At 38.4% G+C, this 17,835-nt stretch overlaps 2 pseudogenes across 2 annotated transcripts; both read left to right on the top strand.

Annotated features, from left to right (window-relative positions):
- Positions 1–9,488: 9,488 nt before the first annotated feature.
- On the top strand, positions 9,489–14,255 carry LOC307194426 (MORF4 family-associated protein 1-like 1; annotated as a pseudogene). The gene is made up of 2 exons: positions 9,489–9,525; positions 13,808–14,255. The product of its transcript is annotated as an MORF4 family-associated protein 1-like 1 (transcript).
- Positions 14,256–15,717: 1,462 nt separating this feature from the next.
- LOC307194425 (ubiquitin-conjugating enzyme E2 S-like) lies at positions 15,718–16,334 on the top strand (annotated as a pseudogene). The gene has a single exon. The product of its transcript is annotated as a ubiquitin-conjugating enzyme E2 S-like (transcript).
- The last annotated feature ends 1,501 nt before the right edge of the window (positions 16,335–17,835 follow it).

Raw genomic sequence — 17,835 nt, 5'->3', positions numbered from 1 at the left:
AGAAAAAGGGGAACCTGGGAGCACAGAGACAAATTTTACCTTCTTTATGGCTATTTTCTAGGGACTAAGAGAGTTTAGACGTGTTATTTTGGAGGGGAAAAAAAAAAGATCTGTTTGATATTAAACAGTTATGACTTCGTAGTGTGCCATGAGGGTAAAATGTAAAAGCTTTTTATTAATATTCAGGCATTCATAATACATTTTTATTTATACATAGCCTTTATTTCCAGAGCTCTTGGGACTTTGCAGACACATTATATTTCAGCCTCCATTTATCTTCACAAGTGTGTCACTAAAGTGTGTAAGGTAACTCTGTTATCTTCAGATTACAGATACAGAAAAGAGCAGACACAGATAAAGCAATTTGTCTATGGCCTCACTACATGTAAGTTGTTGAGCAAGGCGTAGAACCAGTCATGTAATAGATACCTCTCCTGTCAGATAAGGACATCAGGGCCCCATCCCAGCTGGGACGTGCCTTTTTCTGAACGTTTAGTATCAACAGATGGAAGGATGCAAGGTGGCGTCCTGTTCAGGAAAATCAAAATGAACAGTTTAGTCTCCAACAAATCATTGCAGGTATGGTTTCTGTGGATTTGGTGGCTGTTTGGTGGAGGTAGGAGTCGAGAATGGTCTAAAGTTCAGAGCAGCTTTTTGTCCATTAGATGAGCGTCTGTATAAGGCCATTGGGGCCCTCCCCTGCTACCCCTCCCATCATACCCTCCTTTCACTGGCTTCAAACCTGGTGTTGTTGAGTAAGTCCCTCTGCAGCTCTGCCACAGCTGAATGGGTCCTGAATCTTAACCTGGCGTCTCCAGCCACCAAACCAGAATCACACTGCAGCCACGCTTCAAGGTACAACTTAGCACATACAGAGCTCTGGCTGTGAGCCAGTTCTGAGGCAAGACTTTCACTTTGTCTTTCCATCAGTTATCTTTATCTCAAAGGTCACCACCATTCAGAAGAAAATAAAGGAACACCCAACATGAATATTTTCACATAGGGGTAATAAACAAGTACTCATTTTTGTTTATAAAAATCTACTTCCCTTGTTTCTTGAGAAAAAATGAAATGAGCTGGTAGAATAATTTTTAAAACTGAATCTTTAAGAGTAAATGGTTAAGATCATTTATTTTGGGTAAAAGTATGAAAAGATGTCTAAAACTTTAAATCAAAGTCTTTCTTACTGCTTACGATTGTGAACAGCTTGAATTTAGGTAAGAAAAATGACATTCAAAAATTTGGAATGAGGGACTTCCCTGGTTGTCCAGTGGTTAGGACTCTGAGCTTCCAGCGCAGGGGGCGTGGGTTCGGACCACCTTCTTCCAATTCCTCCTCCTCCCAACTCTTTTTTTTTTTAATTAAGAAAACTGCTCTTTTAGAGCAGTTATAGCTTTACAGCGAAATTGAGGGGAAGGTACAGCGATTTCCCATAAAACCCCTGTCCCCACACATGCACGGCCTCCCCCATTATCCACATCCTCCACCAGAGTGGGCCATTTGTTACAACTGATGGACCTACACTGACACATCATAAGCACCCAAAGTCCACAGTTTACATTACCGTTCACTCTGCGGTGCACATTCTGTGGGTTTGGACAAATGTATAATGACACGTATCCTTCACTCTGGTATCATAATAGAGTATTTTCACTGCACTAAATATCCTCTGTAATCAGCCTGTTCATCCCTACCCACTTCGCCAATCCCAGCAAACACTCATTGCTGATCACTGATTTTACTGTCCCCATAGTTTTGCCTTTTCCAGGATGTTATACACTTGGAACCATATAATTTAAGACTGGCTTCTTTCACTCAGTCATACACATTTAAGTTTCCTCCGTGTCTTTTCATGGCTTGATAGCTACTTTCTTTTTAGTTCTGGATAATGCTCCACTGTCAGGATGTACCAGAGTTTTTTTTATGCATTCAGCTACTGAAGGACATCTCGGTTGCTTCCAAGTTTGGGCAATTTTGAATAAAGCTGCTATAAACATTCATGTGCAGGTTTTTTGTGGACATATATTTCCCACTCCTTTGGGTAATACCAAGGAGTGCAATTGCTGGATCACATGGTAAAATATGTTTAGTTTTGTAAAAAAACACAAAATTGCTCCAAAGTGTTTGTACCATTTTGCATTCCCACCAGCAATCAACAAGAGTTCCTGTTTTTCCACATCTTTGTCAGCAATTGGTGTTATCAGTGTTTTGGATTTTGGCTGTTCTAATAGCTTGGTAGTCTAACTCACTGTTGTTTTAATTTGCAGTTCCCTAATAACATATGATCTAAAACATCTTATCATCTGCTTATTTGCCATCTGTATACCTTCTTTGGTGAGGTCTCTGTTCAGCCTTTTGCCTATTTTTTAATCTGGTTGTTTGTTTTCTCATTTTTGACTTTTAAAAGTTCATTGTATGTTTTGGATAATAGTCCTTTATCAAATGTGTTTGCAGGTATTTTCTCCCACTCTGTGGCTTGTCTTCTCATTCTCTTGACAGTGCCTTTTGCAGGGAAGAATTTTTAATTTTAATGAAGTCTAGCTTATCAATCATTTCTTTAATGGATCATTCCTATGGGTATCTAAAAATTCATCACATACCCAAGGTTATCTAGGTTTTCTCGATGTTACCTTCTATTTGTATGTTTTTTGAATTTTATTTTATTTATTTTTTATACAGCAGGTTCTTGTTAGTCATCAATTTTATACATATTAGTGTATACATGTCAATCGCAATCTCCCAGTTCATCACACCATGCCACCCCCCAGTCGCTTTCCCCCCTTGGTGTCCATACGTTTGTTTTCTACTTCTGTGTCTCAATTTCTGCCCTGCAAACTGGTTCATCTGTACCATTTTTCAAGGTTCCATGTATATGCATTAATATACAATATTTGTTTTTCTCTTTCTGACTTACTTCACTCTGTATGACAGTCTCTAGATCCATCCACGTCTCTACAAATGACCCAATTTCGTTCCTTTTTATGGCTGAGTAATATTCCATTGTATATATGTACCACATCTTTTTTATACATTTGTCTGTCGATGGGCATTTTGTTTGCTTCAATGACCTGGCTATTGTAAATAGTGCTGCAGTGAACACTGGGGTGCATGTGACTTTTTGAATTATGGTTTCTTTTGGGTATATGCCCAGTAGTGGAATTGCTGGGTCATATGGTAATTCTATTTTTCATTTTTTAAGGAACCTCCATACTGTTCTCCATAATGGCTGTATCAATTTACATTCCCACCAACGGTGCAAGAGGGTTCCCATTTCTCCACACCCTCTCCAGCATTTGTTGTTTGTAGATTTTCTGATGATGCCCATTCTGACTGGTGTGAGGTAATACCTCATTGTAGTTTTGATTTGCATTTCTCTAATAATTAGTTGACCATAGGTGTGTGGGTTTATCTCTGGGCTTTCTATCCTGTTCCATTGATCTATATTTCTGGTTTTGTGCAGGTACCATATTGTCTTGATTACTGTAGCTTTGTAGTATAGTCTGAAGTCAGGGAGTCTGATTCCTCCAGCTCCACTTTTTTCCCTCAAGACTGCTTTGGCTATTCAGGGTCTCTTCTGTCTCCATACAAATTTTAGGATTTTTTGTTCTACATCTGTAAAAAATGCCATTGGTAATTTGATAGGGATTGTATTGAATCTGTAGATTGCTTTGAGTAGCATAGTCATTTTCACAATATTGATTCTTCCAATCCATGAACATGGTATACCTCTCCATCTTTTGGTATCATCTTTAATTACTTTCATCAGTGTCATAGATTTCTGCATACAGGTCTTTTGTCTCCGTAGGTAGGTTTATTCCTAGGTATTTTATTCTTTTTGTTGCCATGGTAAATGGGACTGTTTCCTTAATTTCTCTTTCAGATATTTCATCATTAGTGTATAGGAATGCAAGAGATTTCTGTGCATTAATATTGTATCCTGCAACTTTACCAAATTCATTGATTAGCTCTAGTAGTTTTCTGGTGGCATCTTTAGGATTCTCTATGTATAGTATCATGTCATCTGCAAACAGTGACATGTTTGTGACAGTGACTTCTTTTCCAATTTGTATTCCTTTTATTTCTTTTTCTTCTCTGATTGCCATGGCTAGGACTTCCAAAACTATCTTGAATAATAGTGGCGAGAGTGGACATCCTTGTCTTGTTCCTGATCTTAGAGGAAATGCTTTCAGTTTTTCACCATTGAGAATGATGTTTGCTGTGGGTTTGTCATATATGGCCTTTATTATGTTGAGGTAGGGTCCCTCTATGCCCACTTTTGGGAGAGTTTTTATCGTAAATGGGTGTTGAATTTTGTTGAAAGCTTTTTCTGCATCAACTGAGATGATCATATGGTTTTTCTTCTTCAGTTTGTTAATATGGTGTATCACATTGATGGATTTGCATATATTGAAGAATTCTTGCATCCCTGAGATAAATCACACTTGATCATGGTGTATGATCCTTTTTATGTGTTATTATATTCTGTTTGCTAGTATTTTGTTGAGAATTTTTGCATCTATATTCATCCGTGATATTGGTCTGTAATTTTCTTTTTTGTGTAGTATCTTTGTCTGGTTTTGGTATCAGGGTGATGGTGGCCTCATAGAATGAGTTTGGGAGTGTTCCTCCCTCTGTTATATTTGGGAAGAGTTTGAGAAGGATGGGTATTAGCTTTTCTCTAAGTGCTTGATAGAATTCACCTGTGAAGCCATCTGGCCTGGACTTTTGTTTGTTGGAAGATTTTTAATCACAGTTTCAATTTCCTTACTTGTAATTGGTCTGTTCATTATTTCTGTTTCTTCCTGGTTCAGTCTTGGAAGGTTATACCTTTCTAAGAATTTGTCCGTTTCGTCCATTTTGTCCATTTTGTTGGCATAGAGCTGCTTGTAGTAGTCTCTTAGGAGGCTGCTTTGTATTTCCACAGTGTCTGTTGTAACTTCTCCTTTTTCATTTCTAATTTTATTGATTTGAGTCCTCTCCCTCTTTTTCTTGATGAGTCTGGCTAATGGTTTATCAATTTTGTTTATCTTCTCAAAGAACCAGGTTTTAGTTTTATTGATCTTTGCTATTGTTTTCTTTGTTTCTATTTCATTTATTTCTTCTCTGATCTTTATGATTTCTTTCCTTCTACTAACTTTGCATTTTGTTTGTTCTTCTTTCTCTAGTTCCTTTAGATGTAAGGTTAGATTTTTTATTTGAGATTTTTCTTGTTTCTTGAGGTAGGCTTGTATAGCTATAAACTTCCCTCTTAGAACTGCTTTTGCTGCATCCCATAGATTTTGGATCATTATGTTTTCCTTGTAACTTGTCTCTAGGATTTTTTGATTTCCTCTTTGATTTCTTTAGTGATCTCTTGGTTATTTAGTAACATATTGTTTACCCTCCATGTGTTTGTGTTTTTTACATTTTTTTCCCTCTAATTGATTTCTAATCTCATGGTATTGTGGTCAAAAAAGGTGCTTGATATGATTTCAATTTTCTTAAATTTACTGAGGCTTGATTTGTGACCCACGATGTGATCTATCCTGGAGAATGTTCCATGTGCACTTGAGAAGAAAGTGTAATCTGCTTTTTTGGATGGAATGTCCTATAAATATCAATTAAATATATCTGGCCTATTGTGTCTTTTAAAGCTTGTTTTTTCTTATTAGTTTTCTGTTTGGATGATCTATCCATTGGCGTGAGGTGTTAAAGTCCCCCACTATTATTGTGATATTGTCAATTTCCTCTTTTATAGCTGTTAGCAGTTGCCTTATGTATTGAGGTGTTCCTATGTTGGGTGCATATATATTTATAATTGTTATATCTTCTTCTTGTATTGATCCCTTGATCATTATGTTGTGTCCTTCCTTGTCACTTGTAACATTCTTTATTTTAAGTCTATTTTGTCTGATATGAGTATTGCTACTCCAGCTTTCTTGTGATTTCCATTTTCATGGAATATCATTTTCCAACCTGTCACTTTCAGTCTGAATGTGTCCCTAGGTCTGAAGTGGGTTTCTTGTAGACAGCATGTATAATAGTCTTGTTTTTGTATCCATTCAGCAAGCCTGTGTCTTTTGGTGGGAGCATTTAATCCATTCACGTTTAAAGTTGTTATTGATATGTATGTTCCTGTTACCACTTTTTTAATTGTTATGGGTTTGTTTTTGTAGGTCCTTTTCTTCTCTTATGTTTCCCAGTTAGAGAAGTTCCTTTAGCATTTGTTGTAGAGCTGGTTTGGTGGTGCTGAATTCTCTTAGCTTGTGCTTGTCTGTAGAGCTTTTGATATCTCCATCGAATCTGAATGAGATCCTTGCCAGGTAGAGTAATCTTGGTTGTACGTTCTTCCCTTTCATCACGTTAAATATATCATGCCACTGCCTTCCAGCCTTTAGAGTTTCTGCTGAGAAATCAGCTGTTAACCTTATGGGAGTTCCCTTGTATGTTATTTGTTGTTTTTCCCTTGTTGCTTTTAACAATTTTTCTTTTTCTTTGATTTTTGTCAGTTTGATTACTATGTGTCTCAGTGTGTTTCTCCTTGGGTTTATCCTGCCTTGAACTCTCTGCACTTCCTGGACTTGGGTGGCTATTTCCTTTCCCATGTTAGGGGAAGTTTTCGACTATAATTTCTTCAAATATTTTCTCGGGTCCTCTCTCTCTCCTCTCCTTCTGGGACCCTAATAACACAAATACTGTTGCATTTAATGTTGTCCCAGAAGTCTCTTAGGCTGTCTTCATTTCTTTTCATTCTTTTTTTCTTTTTCTGTTCCGCAGCAGTGAATTCCACCATTCTGTCTTCCAGGTCGCTTATCTGTTCTTCTTCCTCAGTTATTCTGCTATTGATTCCTCCTAGTGTAGTTTTCATTTCAGTTATTGTATTGTTCATCTCTGTTTGTTCTTTAATTCTCAGTGTTTGTTCTTTAATTCTTCCAGGTCTTTGTTAAACATTTTTTGCATCTTCTCCATCTTTGTCTCCTTTCTTTTTCCGAGGTCCTGGATAATATTCACTATCATTATTCTGAATTCTTTATTTGGAAGGTTTCCTTTCTCCACTTCATTTAGTTGTTTTTCTGGGGTTTTATCTTGTTCCTTCATCTGGTACAAAGCCCTCTGCCTTTTCATCTTGTCTGTCTTTCTGTGAATGTGGTTTTTGTTCCACAGGCTGAAAGATTGTAGTTCTTCTTGCTTCTGCTCTCTGCCCTCTGGTGGATGAGGCTATCTAAGAGACTTGTGCAAGTTTCCTGATGGGAGGGACTGGTGATGGGTAGAGCTGGGTTTTGCTCTGGTGGGCAGAGCTCAGTAAAACTTTAATCCACTTGTCTGCTGATGGGTGGGGCTGGGTTCCCTCCCTGTTGGTGGTTTAGCCTGTGGCAACCCAACAGTGGAGCCTACCTGGGCTCTTTGGTGCAGCTAATGGCAGTCTCTGGCAGGGCTCATGCCAAGGAGTACTTCCCAGATCTTCTTCTGCCAGTGTCCTTTTCTCATGGTGAGCCACAGCCACTCCCTGCCTCTCCAGGAGCCCCCCTGACAGTAGCAGGTAGGTCTGGTTCAGTGTCCTATGGGGTCACCGCTCCTTCCCCTGGGTCCCAATTCTCACACTTCTTTGTGTGTGCCTTCCAAGTGTGGATTCTCTGTTACCCCCGGTCTTGTTGAAGTCCTGCAATCAAATCCCGCTAGCCTTCAAAGTCTGATTCTCTTGGAGTTCCTCCTCTCATTGCCAGACCCCCAGGTTGGGAAGCCTAACGTGGGACTCAGAACCTTCACTCCAGTGGGTGGACTTCTGTGGTATAAGTGTTCTTCAGTTTGTGAGTCACCCACCTAGCATTTATGGAATTTTATTTTATTGTGATTGTGCCCCTCATACTGTCTCATTGCGGCTTCTCCTTTGTCTTTGGATGTGGGATACCTTTTTTGGTGAGTTCCAGTGTCTTGCTGTCAATGATTGTTCAGCAGTTAGTTGTGGTTCTGGTGCTCTCACAAGAGGGAGTGAGTGTATGTCCTCTACTCCACCATGTTCAGCCAATCTCCTCTACTAGTTTTATAGTTTTATGTTTTATAATACATTTAGATCTCTGATCCCTTTTGAGTTAATTTTTGTTAAAGGTGAAAGATCATCTCTAGTTTCATTTTTTGCATGTGGCTGTCCAGTTGTTCCATTGCCATTTGTTGATAAGATTATTTTTGCTCCATTGTATTGCTTTTTCTCCTTTATCAAAGGTCAGTTGACTGTATTTATGGGTCTATTTTTGGCCTCTCTATTCTGTTCCATTGATCAATTTGTCTATTCTTTCACCAATACCACACCATCTTGATTACTGTAGCTCTGTATACGTTTTGAAGTCAGGTAGTGTCAGTCCCTTAACTGTTCTTCTCCTTCGATATTGTGTTGGCTATTTGGGGTCTTTTGTCTCTGCATATAACCTTTAGAATCAGTTTGTTGATGTCCAAAATATAACTTGATGGTATATTGTTTGGTATTGTTGAATCTCTATATCAATTTGGGAAGAAATGACGTCTTAATATTGAGTCTTCCTATCCATGAACATGGAATACTTCTCCATTTCTTTAGTTCTTTTTCGATTTTGTTAATCAGAGCTTTGTACATTTTCTCATGTAAATCTTGTACATATTTTGTTATTTTGTACCTAAGTAATTTATTTTGGGGGTGCTAATGTAAATGGTATTGTGTTTTTTAATTCAAGTTCCATTTATTCATTGCTGGTATATAGGAAAATAATTGACTTTTGTATATTAACGTTGTATCCTGCAACATAATCACTTACAAGTTCCAGCAATTTTTTTTTATCAATTCTTTTGGATGCTCTATATAGATGACCATGTCATCCTTGAACAAAGACAGTTTTATTTCCCTTTCCTCAGTTTATATACCTTTTATTTCCTGTTCATGAGCTGTTGCATTAGCTATAGCTTCCAGTATAATATTGAATGTGAGTCATGAGAGGGGACATCCTTGCCTTGTACTTGATTTTACTGTGAAAGCTTCAAGTTTCTATTAAATATGATGTTAGCTATAGGGTTTTCGTAGATGTCCTTTATCAAGTTGGGAAAGTTCCCATCTATTAAAAGAGAGTTTTTATTATAAATGAGTTTTGGATTTTATCAAAAGCTTTTTTCTGCATCTATGATAAGATCATGTGATTTTTCTATTTTAACCTGTTGATGTGATGAATTATATTAATTGATTTTTAAATGTTGAACCAGCCTTGCATACCTGGGATAAATTGCACTTGGTCAGGGTGTATAATTCTTTTTATACATTGCTGGATTTGATTTGCTGCTATTTTGTTTATGATTTTTACATCTATGTTCATGAGAGATATAGGTCCATAGTTTTCTTTTCTTACAATGTCTTTGTTTGCTTTGGTATTAGGGTAATGCTGACTTTACAGAATGAATTATAAAGTCTTTCCTCTGTTCATATCTTCTGGAACACATTGTAGAGAACTGGTAAAATTTCTTCCTAAAATGTTTGGTTGAATTCACCAATGAACCCATCTGGACTTGGTGCTTACTGTTTAGAAGGTAATTAATTCAATTTCTTTAATAGATTCAGGCCTATTCAGATAGTCTATTTCTTCTTGTGTGAGTTTCAGCAAATTGTGTCTCTCAGGGAATTGGCCAACTTCATCCAGGTTATCAAATGTGTGGGCATAAAGTTGTTGATAGTATTCCTTTATTATTCTTATAATCTAATAACATCACCTCAAAATATGTAGAGCAAAATTTGATCCGAGCTACAAGGGTAAATATTCAAATCCACAATAAAAGAAAAAGTTTTTTACACAACTTTCATTAACTTACTAGAATAAGGAGACAAGAATTCAGGAAGGATATAGAAGAATCAAATAATATTATAGCACACCTGACCTTTTCCAATGCACATGGATTATTTACAAAAATTGTCCTCTCACGAAGATAGCTGAGAATAGGAAATTAAATAAAATAATTTAAAATGAAGGAAAGCAGACAGCTGCATGCAAAGCAATAAAGTTAAAACACACCCTCACGCCATACACAAAATTAACTCAAAATGGCTTAAAGACTTAAATATGAGACAGGACACCATAAAACTCCTAGAAAAGAACATATACAAAACATTCTCTGACATAATCATACCAATGTTTTCTTATGTCAGTCTCCCAAGACAATAGAAATAAAAGCAAAAATAAGCAGATGGGACCTAATAAAACTTATAAGCTTTTGTTTTTGCAGCAGAGGAAAACATAAACAAAATGAAAAGACAACCTACAGACTGAGAGAATATATTTGCAAATGATGTGACTGATAAGAGCTTAATCTCCAAAATGTACAAACAACTCTTACAACTCAATAACAACAACAAAAAAAACCCAATCAAAAAATGGGCAGAAGACCTAAATAGACATTTCTCCAAAGAAGACATACAGATGGCCATTAGGCACATAAAAAGATGCTCATCATCACTAATTATTACAGAAATGCAAATCAAAACTACAATGAGGTACCACCTCACACCAGTCAGAATGGCCATCAGTAAAACGTCTACAAATAACAAAAGCTGGAGGGGATGTGGAGAAAAGGAAACCCTCCTACACTGTTGGTGGGAATACAAATTGATGCAGCCCCTATGAAAAACAGTATGGAGGTTCCTCAGAAAACTAAAAATAGAGTTGCCATATGATCCAGAAATCCCAGTCCTGGGTATATATCCAAACAAAACTATAATTTGAAAAGATACATGCACCCTATGTTTGTAGCAGCGCTATTTACAATAGCCAAGACGTGGAAACAACCTAAGTGTCCATCAATGGATATTATCCAGGTGAATGGATAATGAAGATATGGGGGGTGTGTGTGTGTGTGTGTGTGTGTGTGTGTGTGTGTGTATGTATTTATTACTCAGCCATAAAAAAGAAGGAAATAATGGTATTTACAGAAACACAGATGAACCTAGACATTATCATACGAAGCGAAGTAAGTCAGAAAGAGAAAGACAAATACCATATTATATCACTTACACATGGAGTCTAAAATACAACACAAATGAACATATCTACGAAACAGAAACAGACTCACAGATATAGAGAACAGACTTGTGATCGCCAAGGGTGAGGGGGATAGGGAAGGGAAGGATTGGAAATTTGGGATTAGCAGATGCAAACTATTATATACAGAATGGATAAACAAAAAGTTCCTATTGTATAGCACAGGGAAATATATTCAGTATCCTGTGATAAACCATAATGAAAACAAATATGAAAAAGAATATGTATGTATAGCTGAATCACTTTGCTGTACAGCAGAAATTAACACAACATAGTAAATCAACTATACTTCAATAAAATTTTTAAAAATAAATAAAATGAAGGGAATATAAAGGTAAGAACAGGGCTTAAGGACTCTGTCACATATTCTTGTGTGTATGCTTGTTGTTTTGTTTTGTTCTGTTTTGTTTCATTTTGTTTTTAACAACATTTAAAAATGTAAAAATTATTCTTAGCTTGCTGAGCCAAACAAAAACAGGCCATGGGTCAGATTTGGCCAGAGAGTTTTCATTTTGCTGACTCCTGCACTAGATCATACAGACATTAAAATGATCATAGAAGGATATTATGAAAAGCTTCATGCCAATAAACTTAAAAATTCAGATGACATGGACAAAAACACAAGTTACCAAATAAACAGAAGAATAGAAAGCCTAAGTTGTTTTACAACTATCAAAGAAACTAGATTGTTAATGTAATTCCTTTCCACAGAGAATAACAACAGGTCCAGATGGCTTTGCTGGTGAATTCTACCAAACACTTAAACAGACTTTTCTAGAGAACAGTAAACGAGGGACTATTTCCCATCATATTTGAGGGAGCTTAATAACCTTGATATCAAAACATGACAAAAACATCCTGAGAAAGAAAAATTCCAAGCCAATGTCACCCAGAACAGGTTGAAAAAAATGCAAATAAAATATTAACAAATAAAATTTAGCAAAATATAAAAATTTTGGTTTATTTCAGGAATACAAAATTGATTGAACAGTTAAAAATCAAGCAATATAATTTATCACATTAATGGAATAAGAGAAAAATCATATGACTATCTTAATAAATGGAGAAAATATTGTGATAAAATTCACTATTTATAATAAAGATTCTTAGCAAACTAGAAAGAGAAGGTAATTTCTTTATTTCAAAAACAGTATCAACAAGATAATACACAGCAAGCATTAAGCTTAGTGATGAAACGGTGAAAGCTCTCTTACCTGGAACAAGACAAGTATGTCTGCTGTCACCACTCCCATTTAATAATGAACTGAAGGTTCCAGACAGTACAGAAAGGGAGCATAGCTATTACAGAAAAAAGAGAGAGAGAGAGAGAAGGAAAAAGAGAGAAAGAAAATTGGAGAAGGAGGAAGAGATTGGAGAGGAAGAAATAATACTTTCATTATTCACAGATGATATGTGTGTATATGTTCATAGAAATTCTGAAGAAGGAATGTAAAATGGTACAGCCACTGTGGAAAACAGTATGGAGGTTCCACACACATAAACATACACACACACACACACACACACACACACACAAAAATAGAACTACCATATGATCTAGCAAATTCTACTTCTGAGTATATATCTGAAGGAAATTAAATCACTGTCTCAAAGAAATACCTGCAGAGTATTGAGTTCCCTGTGCTATACAGTAGGTTCTTATTAGTTATCTATTTTACCTGAAACTAATATAATATTGTATGTTAATTATAATTCAATTAAATAAATAATGTAAATAATTTTAAAATAAAGAGATATCTTCACCCCCTATTTCATTAAAGCATTATTTGCAATAGCCAAGACATGGAAACAACCTAGGTGTCCATGAAAGTATGAATAAATTAAAAAACGTGAGATAGATATATAATTCGGTCATAAAAAAGAAGAAAATCCTGCCACTTGCAACAATATGTATGAACCCTGAAGGCATTATGCTAAGTAAACTAAGTCAGGCAGAGAAAGACAAATACTGTATGATCTCACTTACATATGGAATCTAGAAAAACCAAATTCATAGAAACATAATAGATTGGTGGTTGCCAAGGGGTAGGGTGAGGGATGAGTGAAGGTGGTCATTTATAAGATGAATAAATTCTGAGATTATAATCTACATGGTCACTTCAGTTAATAAGATTGTACTGCATATTTGAGAGCAGCTAAGAGAGTCGATCTTAAGAGTTCTCAACACAACACAAAGATTGTAACTATGTGAGGTAATGGTTATGTTAACTAACCTTATTGTGCTAGTCATTTATATATATATATTTATATATTATATATATATAGAAAATCATCACATTTGTACACCTTAAATTTACACAATGTTTTATGTCAATTATATTTCAGTAAAGCTAGCGGGGGTAAGAAAGAAATTCCAAAAGAATTACAGGTATTTAGCATTAACAAGAGAGTTCAACACAGTTGCTATTTAAAATACACAAACGCATTTCTTCTCCTATCCCAGGTCATGGAGGCATGTCTCCTATTATCTTCTAGAAGCTTCAGATACACACAAACACATTTCTTTATATCAGGAATAAACAGCTAGAAAATAAGATTTTTAAACGATACCATTTATAACAAAACTGAAAACATCCAATTACCAAATATCAAATCTAACACAAGATACACAGGACCAGCAGTGTCATGAAAGGGCAGCAAAGACCCGCGAATTGAAGGCTCCGCTGTTTGCGTGCGAGGCGTTTCTTCCCAGAGCAGTTGGGAAGTGAGAGGCGTAAAGATAAATTTTTAGAAGATAATTCCAGAATACTGTTGACCAGGAGTGTGGTTCACTTCGACTGGAGCAGTAACTGTTGATCAGCCATCTCCAGGGGACTGTGGGTCTGAAGCAGTGGCAGGAAAAATCTGGCCCTTGGACCTGGGCGAGGTGGAAGCTCTGGAGGAGGTGGACACACTGGAGCCGGAGGTGGATTTGGAGCAGTTCCTGCTCCCGGTATCAACCAGATGCTGGAGGACATCACGGAGCTCACCCGAAAAGCCGGGAGCATGTGTCTGAGGACCAGGGGCAAACTGTGGGAGATGGACCTTCTGCTCATCCGGATAAAAACACAGGTGGAGGCCTCGGAGGACGGCGCCTTGAATGGACGTCCCGGTGGGGAGGCTGACAACAGAGTATCAGAATTGTGCGAGAAGGCCAAGGAGATTGAAAAGGTGGCAGAGATGTTGGTCGAGCTGGTCTGGTGGATGGAGAAAAATGAAGCGTCCTGAACGAGGGTCTCCAGTTCACTGCTAATGGACTCTGGTCAACTGATAAGAATGGGCCAACATCTCGGGGAAACTAAAGCAGCTTGTCATTTTCTCTGTTTTGTTTTGTTTTGTTTTGTATGTTTTTTAACCCCCATGTAACAATCTCCCTTAGGGTCAGTGGTTGGTGACCTCCATAGAGGTTTAGATTGTCAAATATATTTGGTTCTTGAAAAACAAGTTTTGTTTGAGAAATACTCAAATAAGGGATATGGGGCTAAATCAAAAGTTGTTTTAGTGGTCGGGTTTATTTTGTTCCTTTGCTGTGTTTTTTAAATGTTGGGCAAGGCCCAACACTTGCTGTTACCCATGTGACAGCATTGTTTTCTGGAACCTTGGAACATTTGAAGACTTGGGGTCAGAATCTCCCCACTTTAGAGGTGCAGTAGAAGGCACCACTTGGATGCAGCTGATCAAGAATATAGGGGTGAGGAACTTCCCTGGTGGTCCAGTGGTTAAGAATCCCCCTTCCAATGCATGGGACATGGGTGTGATCCCTGGGTGGGGAACTAAGATCCCACATGCCTCGGGGCAGCTAAGCCTGCATGCTCTAGAGCCCACAGGCCACAACTAGAGAGCCCGTGTGCCACAACTACTGAACCTGAGAGCTCTGGAGCCAGTGTGCCACAACTAAAGAGAAGCCCGTGCGCTGCAATGAAGAGCCTGCATGCTGTGACTAAGACCGAGTGCAGCCAAATAAGTAAATAAATATATTTTTTAAAAAAACAAGAATGTAGGGGTGAGACTGCTTTGGAAAGACTGGAAAGAACCAGAGGATGGTTGGAGATGGAAGATGGGTCTGCATATATTTTGGAACTTTAATTCTTCTGTGAGGCAAAAGAGAGCTGTGTTTTGTGGCAGATTGTCCTGTGTATATTGTGTAACCTGACAGGTGACCCTGAATGACAAGGAAGCTGGAATAGGGAATGATGGGAGTACACTTGACCAACTAATACCCCCCCAGATTACAGGGGTTTCAGAGTATCACATCAAAGAGATGATCTACAAAGAGCTTTGAGAGGCTGGAGAACAGAGAAGGCATCATGAGGGCCCACAAAGTCCTTTCTAGTTCATCAGGGTAGTAGACCTGACTGGGATTTGAGGACAAAACCAAACATCTACTAAGTGGTCATTTGCCTTGAAAAACAAAGACCTAAAAAACCTTTTTTAAAAAATAATTTTTTTGGTCCAGATGACCAAAGCCTCTATGTGTAATAAAAAAATCATAAATAGATTTCTTTTGAAATGGAAAAAAAATTTTAAAAAAAAGACCAGCACCTGGGGCAGGAGGAGCTGCAGGTGCAGTGCATGGGGGTTGAGGCAGGGGGGAGGGGAGCTGGGCCCCTGGGGCCGCAGTGGCAGCAATTGGGGACCGCCCCCAGCTCAGGAAGGGGGCCAGGAGACCCTTCCCTTGCCAGTGGCAGTCATGAACTCCAAGGTGGGGAACCTGCCCCCATCCTCCATCATCCATTTGGTGTACAGGAGGTGATGACGCTGACAGCTGACCCACCTGACGGCATCAAGGTCTTTTCCAACGAGGAGGACCTCACAGACCTGCAAGTCACCATCGAGAACCCCAAGCGGACCCCGGCGCTGGAGGCCTATTCCATATGAAACTCCTGTTGGGGAAGGACCGTCCTGCCTCCCCACCCAAGGATACTCGTTGACCAAGATCTTCCATCTGAAGGTGGACGCCAACGGTGAGACCTGCGCCAACATGCTCAAGAGGAACTGGACACCAGCTGGGCATCCGGCATGTGCTGCTGACCATTGAGGGCCTGCCAATCCACCCTGACCCGGAGTCCACCCTCGGCAAGGAGGCTGGCCTCCTGCTCTTGGAGAATTAGGAGAAGTAGTACAGCTCACAGAGATCCCTCCGGGCACAGGCTGGCTGAGGCCTCCACTGCCGACCCCATGGCCCCTGGGGGCCTGGGAGGAGGCAAGGGTCCCATAACCAAGAAGCACACGCCTCCCCCCTCTCTGTCCCACCCACTCCCCCTACCCCCCCCCACCCGCCCACCCCGGCCCCAACTCTGTCTCTAAGTTATTTAAATTATGGCTGGGGTGGGGGAGGGCATGGGGGCACTGGGACCTGGATTTGTTTTTCTAAATACAGTTGGAAAAGCAAAAACAAACAAACAAACAAAAAAAAAAAACTACAGAAATCTGTAAAACATTACCACGAGACATTAAAGAAGACCAAATTAAATGGAGAGACATACCATGTCAATGAGTATAAAGATTTGCTAATATAACAATGTCAATTTTCTTCAAACAATTCTATAGATTCAGGGCTATCGGAGTAAAACCCCAATCAGTTTTTAAATTTGGTTTATGTGTGTATTTATCATATTAAGTGTATGTTGATGTTTATGTGTGTGTATTTGTTTTGTTGTTGTTGTTATGGAATTCGCAAGCTGATTCTAGAAAATATATTAAAATGCAGTGGACTAGCCTGATTCCAAAATGGAAATCAATGGAAAGGCAATGGACTAAGAATAGTGAGGGTAGTCTTGAAGAAGTTCATGGTGCGAGAACTTACTCTACAAGACATTGATAATTTCCCTGATGTGACAGTAATTGAGACAATATCATATTAATGAAAGGATAGACAAATAAAATAATGGGATAAAATCAAGACTGTACATATATAGATCCTGAATGACTAAGATGACACTTCCGAACCTTAGGCAAAGCATAACTTTACAATAAATGTTGTTGAGAATATTGGCTATCCCAATAGGGGGTTGCTGGGCGTGGGGGCAGGTGAAAATGGACCTTGAACTCAATTACATATGATTCAGAAAAAACAGCTCCAGATGGACTGCAAGCTTAAATGTGAAATACAGAACGCTGAAGCTTCTAGAAGATAAGATAGGAGAATATTTTCATGACCTACAGTAGGAAAATACTTTATAAACAAGACACCAAAAGCGTAAAGGAAAGATTTATAAATTTTACTGTATTAAGTTCATCAAGACACCAATAAGAAAGTACAAAGTAAGCCACAGAGTGAGGGACAATATTTTGAATCACCTAAACAGTCCTGCGATCAACAACAACAACAGTAATAAAATCTGGCAACCAAAAAGGAAAATGGGCAAGAGATTTGAACAGCAACTTCACAGAATATGAGAGCCAATAGCCAATGAATGTATGAACATGTGAAAGGAACTCAACTCAGGGGAAACGTAAACTAACACTAAGTGAGATAACACTACTGTGATAAGAAATATATATTTGGTCTCTGCCCTCAGTTCCTGACACAGAGTTCCTAAAACCCTTGTAATTTCCTGAATAATAGGAATAACAGGAGCATTTTTTGTTACAATATTTGGACTAAGTCCCTGGTTCCTGACACAAGAGTTTCTAAGACCCTTGGAATCTCCAGAGTGATAGGAGCATTTTATCACATGCTAATGAGAAGACTGTCACTGGGGTCCCTGGATAGCTTCATGATGGGAGCTAGTCCCCAGAAAGACCAAGGCATGATTAGAAACTTAGAAATTTCAGTCCCACCTCTGCCGACCTCCAGGGAGGGGAG

The sequence above is a fragment of the Stenella coeruleoalba genome (assembly GCF_951394435.1).
Source record: "Stenella coeruleoalba genome assembly, chromosome: 11".
In the NCBI taxonomy this organism is placed as follows: domain Eukaryota; kingdom Metazoa; phylum Chordata; class Mammalia; order Artiodactyla; family Delphinidae; genus Stenella; species Stenella coeruleoalba.
The sequence above is the reverse complement of the archived record's forward strand: the minus strand, read 5'-3'. Positions and strand labels throughout refer to the sequence as shown.